Here is an 11,157-nt window from a genome sequence, read left to right on the forward strand (position 1 = left end):
ATACTAATTAGAAAGAAGTGATTGTTATAGATATATATATATATATATATATATATATATATATTCTCTAATAAATACTTATATGATTAGATAGGAATAGATAAAAATAAATAAAAATAAGTTAATTTTGTAATACCTTCTAGAAAAGCTTTGTAGAAGCTTTATAGGCACTGATTTGACTTTATATGTATTTGTAGTTGATCGATAGGTTAGAAACTTGGTCAACAAGTTAACCATGTGTTGATAGTTTACAGAGTAGTTTAATTATGTAGTACACATGTAGAAAACTTGCATTGTAAGTTAAGATATGTGTCTTGTAAAGTCAATATTTTTTGAAGGTTACATAGGACATTGCCACATAGCTCTTGATCAAGAATATATATAGAGGCAATAGTAAAGCCTTCTTTACTCTTATCAATGCCTTTCAGTCCTTAGGCTTATTTTAAGACTTTCTAGTTTCCTTATTTTTTGGCAATAGCCATTCTAGTTTAATAATATATCATCTTTGAAAGACTATTTAATTCTTTTCAGTGTCACAAGACTATATTGAGGATTTTTTTCTTTGAGATTCATGTCCTTGAAAATTTGACAAGAATACTAACTTACTTTTTTCTCTTGTTTTAGAAGTAAGTAGATTATTTCACTTTTATTGTTGTATTTTGAAGATTGAAGATTATCCACCTTTAAATAAATAATCTTATTTTCTAATATTAATCTTTTCTTTAAAGAGAGTGCAATATATTTCTTTGTAGAAATTTTTCATTTGATATTAGAGGTTGTAAATTACCTTCCTTTAATTTAACTTTTTAAACTTGTTTGAGTTGTCTATAGAAGGAAAGATTATGGGTAGTACTCCTAACAGAAGTAAGAATAATTTTACAATCATTACACATCTTTATGAGCTTCTCAACACTTTAAGAGTAGAATTTTCACATCTTTCCAATGTGAATCATGGAGGTACTATTCCTATGCTTATGGAAGAAGTTCAAAGTCTATAATAAAAAATTGTACAATGAAAGAAAACAAATAAATTGACCTCACAACCAAATCTAGGGAGTTTTTTATTTATAAGTATGATGGAAACAAGCATTAGTATGGATGAGAAGTTTCACAAAACAAGATCAAAATTTTGAGGGTTTTTGCAATAAATGAAGTTCTATCTAAGATTACATTCCTTCCAATATCCTAATGGATTTATTCAAGTTAAATTTATAGGCACACTTCTATCAAGAAGTGTTCTTTTTTGATTTGCAGCTTTAATAGAAAAAGATGTACGACTCTTTTATGATTTAAATCCATTTCTAGAAGTATTTATGGCCACATTTAAAAAAAGTGATTTAGAAAGAGTAGTAGAGACTAAGCTCTTACCTTTGCAACAAGGATTATAATCAACTACCATATATATTGCTAAACTTTAAAACCTAGCTTATAATATGGACTGAAATGACAAAGTCCTTATCAATAAATTTTGATATGGGTTGAAGAATAATATCGAAGATTTGTTAGTGACAATGTCAAAGGTAAAATCTTTGAAATAATTTATTATTCAAGTTATTGCATGGAATAATCAATTATTTAAAAGACATCAAGAACAAAGACTTGGATAGAGAGGAATAAATCAAGTAATAACAAAAACTTCCAAGTTTTCAAAAACACATTCATCAAAGTTAGAATCAATACAAATTGATAAGATATATTTTAAATCCTTCACGAAGCAAGAAAAGACTCAATGACATTAAGAGGCTTTATGCTTATATTGTAGAGAAGTTAAACACACTCCTCAACATTATCTAAAGAAACAACACAACCACAAAATGAAAAGCATGGTTGCCAAAGAAGACAATGTATTGAAAAATGAGCTTTTTTAGCTACAATAGGAACCATGCAGTTAGAATCTTACATATCTCCTAGTAAAGGTTCTATTCTCTCTTCAAATCCCTCACTTTCTTTTATAACAAAAGTTTATTTAGGACCAAAAAATCACAAAGTCTTAGCTTTGTTAGATTTAAGAGCCTCAACCTATTTTATAGACAAAGAATTTGTCAAAAAATAAGAAATATTATTAATTAAAAAAAATAAATCTATATATATATATATATATATATATATATAGAAGTCATAGATAGTCATTCACTATCTTTTGGAGATATTATTTATAAGATTATTTCTTTAGATGTAGCAATTAAGGCTCATAATAATATAATAATATTTAATATAATAAGATCTCTATCTAATCTAGTTATTTTAGAATTATCTTGGTTGAAAAAGTATAATCCTCAAATAGATTGGATTTCTTGTAACCTTAATTTTTTTTGATAGTTTAATCCAAAATCCCATTAGTTTAGTGGAAATACATAAGTCTAGTACATCCAAATCCTTATTGATAGGTGCAAGAGCTTTTATGCATGTCGCAAAAGAAAGATGATCTTTTGCTTTATATGCCACACCCATTTTAGATAGTGAAAAGATATCAAGGAATATTATTAGCTTATATCAAGATTTCTAAGATGTTTTAAAAAAGATGAATATAGATATTTTTCCAAAACATTGTCTTTATGATTGTTCCATTGCTCTTTACAAAAGAGTTCAATCACCATTTGGACCAATCTATAACCTATTACAAAACAAGTTGGTTACAATCAAGGAATACATTGATGAGAACTTAGCTAAAAATTTCATACGTCATTTTAAATCTCTACCAAAAGTTCTTATCTTATTTATAAAGAAAAAATATGAAACTTTGCAAATGTGTGTAGATTATTGAGGACTCAATAAGATCACCATCAAGAATAGGTATCCTCTATCTTTAATTTTAAGACTTTTTGATCAACTCAATCAAGCAAAGATCTATATAAAAATAGATCTATAAAGAGCATATAATTTGATATATATTAAAAAAAGAGATGAATAGAAAACTTTGTTTTAAATGAAGTATGGACATTTTGAATATAATTTCATGCCTTTTGGACTCACAAATACACCAATTGCTTTTCAATATCAAATGAATGATGTCTTTTGTGAATTTCTTGATGATTTTGTTGTTTGTTATTTGAACAACATCTTAATCTATTCTAAAAGTACAAAAGAGTATGAAATTCATGTTAGTTATGTATTACAAAAATTTAGAGATGTAAAATTATATGCCAAATTAAAAAAGTGTGTATTCTACATTACTCATGTTGACTTTCTAGGATACATCATTTCCAACAAAAGCCTAATGATGGATCTAAAGAAGATCTAGACTATCATTGATTAGAAGATTCCAACAACAATAAGAAATATGTAATGTTTTTTGAGCTTTTTCAATTACTATTGAATCTTCATCAAGAATTTTTCTCAAATTGCAGCTCCATTACACATTTGACTTGTAAAAAAGAACTTGAATGGAGTAGAAAAGCCAAAGCATTATTTGATGCTTAAAAAAAAAGAATTTATTTTTGTACCAATTTTATATCATTTTGACTTCTCCTAGGCATTTTTTATGGAAACGGATGTATTAGACTTTGCTTTGAATATAATATTATCACAAATAGGAGCAAATAAAAAATTCCATTTAATAGCTTTTTATTCCAAAATATTTTCAGCAGTCAAGATTAATTATGAGATCCATGACAAAGAGCTCTTTATAATCATAGATTCATTTCAAGAATCGTGTCAATATTTAGAAGGTGCCTTGAATCCAATCACAGTGTATACTAATCACAAAGAACCTCAAGTATCTCATGTCAATACATATTTTGAATTGTTGCCAAGCTTATTGGAGTATTTTTTTTATCGAGATTTGATTTTAAGATCACTTATCAATTTCAAAAACAACAAGGTTTGTCAGACGCTCTTTCTAAACGTTCTTATCTAATACCAAAAGAAAGAAATGCATCTTTTGATCAATAAAGAATAATTTTCTTGAAGTTGGAGCATTTTCACTTTTGAATAATAAAATCAATATTGATTGTTGATTCAACCTTTGTTAAGTAAATTCAATCAAGTGTATCCTCTAATCTTCTTATCCATGATATCAAGAATAATTCTTCTAAGTTTCATGATACTTCCAACTTTGAATTCAAGAATAACCTATTCTATTTTGAAGGACAATTATACATTCCAAAAGATGGAGCATGATTACATATTCTTCAAACTTGTTATGACTTTCTAGCAGCTAGATATTTTGGATACAACAAGTTTTTGAAGCTAATATTGAAAGATTTTTGGTGGCTTCAAATGTAGAAGGTAGTCAAAGACTTTGTATAATCATATGATATTTCTTCAAGATCTAAAACTCTTGGCTATTGACCTTATAGACTTTTTCAACCATTACCTATTTTAAAACAACCATGGTCTTGAATTTCTATGGATTTTATTATAGATCTTCTAATCTCAAATTTGTATAATTTTATATTTATAGTAGTAGATTATTTTATCAAGATGGAAAATTTTGTACCACGTAAAAAACCTATTATAAGTAAAGAAATGGCTAAGCTTTTTCTTAACAATATCTATCACTATCACAAATTATCTAAAGATATTATATCGGATAGAGAGACTCTATTTATATCAAGATTTTAGAAAATCCTTTTTAAGATTTTAAAAGTGGATATAAAGCTCTTTTTGACTTTTCATCTTCAAATTGATGGACAAGAAAAATAGATAAATCAAGTTTAAGACTAGTACTTAAGATGTATCATCAATTACCATCAAGATGATTGGACAATTTTTTCATCAATGATAGAGTTTGTATATAATAATTTGATATATTCTTTTATTCAACAAATATTTTTTTTTTTATTATTTATGGTTATCATCTACAACTTAATACTTTTGACCTTTTAAAAGTTGATAATCTTACGACAAAAGATTTGGCAAATTGTTTGTCAAAACTACATGCAACAATGAAGGCATAGTTAAAAAGAGCTCAAGAACAACAAAAGATTAATGTTGATGCTTATCATAAGAAATAACCACAATTCAACATATGTGATAAAGTATGATTATTTTGTTACAATATCAAGACTATCTCTCTTTGTGACAAATTAGATTATTGTAGGCTTGGACTTTTTTTTATTAATGAACAAGTCAATCATGTTGCTTATTGATTATATCTACTGGAGTACATGAAGATCTATCCCATATTTCATATATCTTTTCTTGAGTCATATAAAACAATGAATATCTTGAGAAGAAGACAAATGCCATCTCCTCTTATAGAAGTAGATAATAATCAAGAGTTTGAGGTGGAAGAAGTCTTAAATTCACGGCGGTGCAAAAATAGGTTGGAATATCTTGTTTATTGGCATGGATATGATATCAATGAATGTACATGGAAGCCAGGAAAGAATCTTGTAAATGCAGCAAAGAGAGTTGAAGTTTTTTTATTGATAACATCCATTAAAATGAAGATGAAGAATAACAAATCTTTGCTTTAAAAGAAAAAAGATCAAAAGAAGATAACACTCTACTTTCTATCTTTCTTTATAGCTTTTATATATTTGTAATGATAAGGAAATGGAGAACCAACAATCAACAAATTTAATTCAAAATCTTTCATTTGTTGACTTATTAGATGAAACATTGTGATTATCACATATTTTAAGACGATGTAATTGAGATGAAGATCTTGAAGAACGACATGTCTTTTCTTGAATAGATGATGAGATAGAATGTGTTTGATATCATGACTTTGAAATAAAATCTTGATATTTGGTGATTTTATTAGAAATAGGAACAATTCTTGAAGGTATCCCAAATATTTTATTCAAAAGAAGTTACAAAGGTCTTAACAATAATAAAATAATAAGGTGATCTTTTTGCCTTAATATAAGATATTATTGATGGGTAAGAAGACCTATTCACCATCTTTGAAGAGAAGAAAGATCAAAGTATACAGCAAATATAATTTATCTCATCTTAGATTTTTTCAATATAGGAAGATCATTCTTTATGGAACTCATCCTTAGAAATGAAGGTAATGTCACAAATATACATATGTATTCTATTAAATACCTATATGATTAGGTAGAAGTAGATAAAAGTAAATAAAAATAGATTAATTTCATAATATCTTCTAAAAAAGCTTCATAGAAGCTTTATAGATGTTGCTTTGACTATACATGTATTTGTAGTTGATTGATAGGTTAGAAACTTAGTCAACAAGTTAATCATGTATTAATAGCTTGTAGTACAAGCTAACTATATGACTTACATATAAAAAACTTGCCTTGCAAGTTAAAATATGTATCTTACAAAGTCAATATGTTTTGGAGGACTTATAGGATATTGTCATATAGCTCTTAATTAAGAATATATATAGAGGCTATAGTGAAGCCTTCTTCACTCTTATCAATGCCTTTCTAATCCTTAGTCTTATTTCAAGTCTTTCTAATTTTCTTATTTTTTAGCAATAGCCATTCTAGTTCAATAATATATCATCTTTGAGTAAATTTTTAGTTCTTTTCAATGCCACAAGAATGCATTGAAGATTTCTTTCTTTATGATTCATATCCTTAATAATAATAGGAATTGTATTTATTAAAAATAAAAAATAAAAAAAATCTTTTCTTAAATAAGTTATTAATGGTCAAAAGATTGATTCTTAGTATATAGAAAGACATCATATGAATAAAAGACGAGATCAAGGATCAAGAATCAAGTAAAGAGGATAATATATTAATTAAAAAATATTCAAAGATTAGATAAGAATATAAAAATATGGTTAAGATATCCTTGAGATAGATAAGTTGGCAAAAAAGATCTTAAAAATATAAAAGATATATTAAAGACATATACTTGTAATTAATAAGTTATTAAAGAATATACTTGATATATCTTTAGATACATGTAAAAGTTAAAGGATGGAAGTTGTTAGAAAAGACAGCAACCACCACCTATAAGTAACAGATGTTGGAAGTAAAAATTATCTTATTTAATACTCTCTTTGTATTCAATCTTATTAATGCTATATATTATAACTTCAAAATTCTCTTTCTTCAATAGTTTATAGAACCACTCACCTTTGATTATGAGTTTTGAAGTTCTTTGAAGTCTTTGATGTTGCAAGGAATAGATCTTATAATTGTTGCTGATATTAATGTTTTATGTCTCCTAATCCCACTTTTGCATCTAGTTGTTGATGTAGTTTTACTCTTACTTGTCATTAAGTGTATATATGATCATAGAGGTTGTTAGACATCTTAGAATAATATTTTAAAATACTAGGATTATGTTCTTTTGCTGAATTATATCATTGATACACTAACATTGTGCTTTTATATGTTAAAATTCTTAAAAGATGCTCTTATAGTGATAAGAGAGATTTTGTGAGATTAGAAGTGGTTTATAAAATTTGATGTCATTAAAGAGTGGTAAAGCATATAGAAAAAATTTAGATAGAGTATAAGACTTGTAAGAAGTCTTATAATTGTAGTTGAAAGATTAAATCATAAAATTACTAGTTTACTTATAAAGATGATGTTTTTAAATTTCTAAAGCAACAAAATCTTTATTTTGATTTTGAAAGTTCTATTACTTCTTTTTTTGATTTTTTTTGATACATCTCTTCTTTAAATATGGTTTCAATTAGAGATGAAGGTTTGAAAGTGATTGAAAAGTTTAGATGTGACAACTTCTACTATTGGAAGAAAAAAATAGATCTTTTGCTGAAAATAGATCTTTAGAACATTATTGATGAAAGTGAAGAGTCTCAAAGCAATAATGTTGATGTCAAGGTGAAGAAAGAATACAAAAATTGTGAAAAAAGATATTTGGATTGATTGCAACCAATCTTCATTATACCAACTTTTTAGACATAATTGCTTGTAATAAATTAGCAAACAGATGAAAGAATCTTTATAATATCTATAAAAGTAGAAACGAAGCCAACATTCTATAGACAAGGAGGAAGTTCTTAATAATAATAATGGAAGAAGGTGATGACCTTATGGCTCATATCAACAAGATAAAAATTCTTACAAATGAATTGGTAATTATTGGAAAACCCATTAAGAATTATGATATTATGATGAAATTATTTATGAGTCTTTTAAAGTCTTAAAACTATCTTATTGTGGCAGTGGAGTCCATCAAGATTAAAGAACTCAGATTCAATTATATCACATTAAATTTTGTCCATGAAATGAAGAAGAAGAAAGAAAAGAATTTCAAAATAAAGATTTAGATTTATTTTTAGAACAAAGAAAAATTAGCTATTATAAATAACATGATAACATAAGAAGCAATATGAAAAAATATTTTATTTGTAAAAAATCAAATCACTTTGCAAGAAATTGTTACAAAGCTAAGAAAAAAAATAAAAAGAATGTGAACAATACTCGTGACAACTTTAAAAGAGATGATTATGCTTTCATAGCAAGTGAAAGAATCTTTATAATTGCCATTTCTAAGTGGATTAAAGATTCAAGTACTATTAAGTATATGACACTATATAAGTATTTATTTGATATTTATGAAGCAATTTTAACAACAAAATTTTAGTAAAGAGACAATGATATGGTGCAAGCTACTAGAATTGGCTCTATTATAGTCAAAATTATTATAAAGGATCAAATAAAAAAGATCAAATTAAAAGAAGTTTTATATATGCCAAAGTGGAGTTGCAACACGTACAACCAAGTTGTTAGAGATTATATATTCTAATGTATGAAGGTAAATTTTATCTTTCAATCCAAATTACAAGATGGCCTTAATTAAAAATTTCTTATAATTGATAGAATGAAGTAGAAGTAAAAAGAATAAGAAAAAAAAAAGCACAACACAAAACAAGTGGAACAAGTGCAATCAAACAATTATACACTATAAAACTAGTTACACTCTGTTTACTAAATTTTTATCTAATAAAAAATAAAAGAAAAAAAAAATAGATAAATAATCTTTTTATCTTTCTAATGCTGTAAGATTCATGTAAATCCGAGTTACTATGAATAAGTTATGAAGGTTTAAAAATAACAAGTAAACAAATAAAAAATTAAATGAACGATTTTTACCTCAAAGATAACTTGTTCAAGAGATCAAGAATTCGAGCCTCGCCAAGGTTCACAAGTAGTATATATGATTATCTAAGAGAGGTCACAAGGCCTTAATTTTATCCTCTTAACTACCTTCAAGGTGCTACAACCCATATGAGACTTACGCACCTCCCTTTTTACAAGGACTATACTAGCTGTCGGTCTTCCTATTTTCTACTAGTAAAACCAATATTTTTGCATTTTTGACTTCATGATCAATTTAAAATCACTTAATTATCCTAGGAATCTTGTGTGAACTTTAAATCTTGCTCCATTTCTTCACAATGGCTTCCAAAGTAATAAAACTCATTTTTATCAAAGTCTTAAAAATTACTTTAAAAATTCTTATATATTTCTAAATAAATTATAAACAAATTCTAAAAATTATTATAATTTTTTTATAATATTAATATAAATTTAAAGCTATATTTTTTTACTTTTATAAATTTTTATAATAAAAAAATTAATTTAAATCTATTTTAAATCCTACTTTTTTATATAATTAATTAAAAAGACATGAGATTCTTTTTCATGCTTCTTCTAACTAGTAATTAATATTTATATTTTTTTATAAGTAATATATCTATATATATATATATATATATATATATATGAATGTTGATTTTAATAAATAATCTTTAATATTCAATAATAAATAAAAATATTGAATCGTCTAAAATAATTTCCTCTAAGATTTACTTAGATTCCATTTCTACAAATAACATTCTAGTTTTCTATTTTTCTAAATATTTCTATGCTACTCACCATAAATGGTGATTTTAAGTATTTTAAATGCATCTTTTTGTCCTAAAATAATTAATGAATTAATTTCATGATTTATATATGGCGACCATCTGGGTTAACTTACAAAAGACAAGAACTTAAAATTAATTTTTAAGATAATTATTCAAGACAAAAATAAGTGAATTACTATTAATTTATAAGAACTAATGTAGGTTTTGTTCTATAGAACTAAATAAAAAAGATAAAGAAAAATTAATTCTAACTTGAAAAACTAAAGATAAAAAAAAAGAAAAAAGACTAAAGATTTATAAAAGGTGGTATTCTTAGACCCTTTTTAATATGAGAGGATTTTAGTATCAAGTCTTTAAGGCCTACATATCTATTGGACGTTCAATATTGGTCTTTCTTGTACTAATACTAGCTCATTGGAGTAACCCATTTTTTCCAATCATATTCAAGTTGGAGACATTCAATTAACAACCTCTCATTTGACCAATACTTCTACATCTTTTGGATGTTTATTAAAAAACAGATTTACAAATCTTAATGAAATTTTCGTTTTGGACACTCAAAAATTCTAAAAATCTATTTGAAAGACTTCTTTCACTCTCTTTGAATTCTTTGATTGCCTAATGAAGGAGATTAAATTGACAAGAAGAAAAAAACAACAATTAATTCTATAGCTTATCTTAAATTTCAATATTTAATATCTTAAATTCTATTCTAATTTAATAATTTTTCTATTTTTAGGAATTAGATAAAAGTAGATATAATGATAGGATAGTTGATAATGTGTGTAATAAAAATCATGCTTAGTATTCCTTGCATGGATTGCCAAAAGTTTTAATAAGAAAGTCTTCTCCATTACAAGTTTGTAACCAAATTGAATTATTTGAAAAGATGTTTTTTTTACCAAATAAAGATCTAACTTCACTGCAACAAATTTGACCAAGAAATCTAATCTTATAGCATCTTATAAGAGGACCAACATGCCAAGCCAAACGATTCTATCCTTGTGTTGCTTTATTAAAGAAATTTTTTCTTCTTTTTGATTCATTGAACCTTTCAATAAATAACATTTTTTGAAGTCAATAAAAACAATCTATGACTTCTATATGAATATGTTTAGTTTTCTTCATTAAAAGTATGCTATGACCTTTATTAAATTCTTCATCTAAGAAACATATTGAGGCTCTTGAATCTAATAAGAGAAAAGCTTTGTGATATTTAGTTTCTAAAAAAACATTTATTTTAAAACAAAGAGAAGATTTTGAAGAAAGAATAAGACCTTTATTAGATATTGTACAAGGTTCCAATCGCACAATGCCTATTGTAACTAGACAAACTTATTCTCTAACATATTATCTTCTTTAACAACTATACTCTTTATTTTGCAGTT

This window comes from Physcomitrium patens, chromosome 5 (assembly GCF_059467195.1).
Source record: "Physcomitrium patens ecotype Gransden chromosome 5, ASM5946719v1, whole genome shotgun sequence".
In the NCBI taxonomy this organism is placed as follows: domain Eukaryota; kingdom Viridiplantae; phylum Streptophyta; class Bryopsida; order Funariales; family Funariaceae; genus Physcomitrium; species Physcomitrium patens.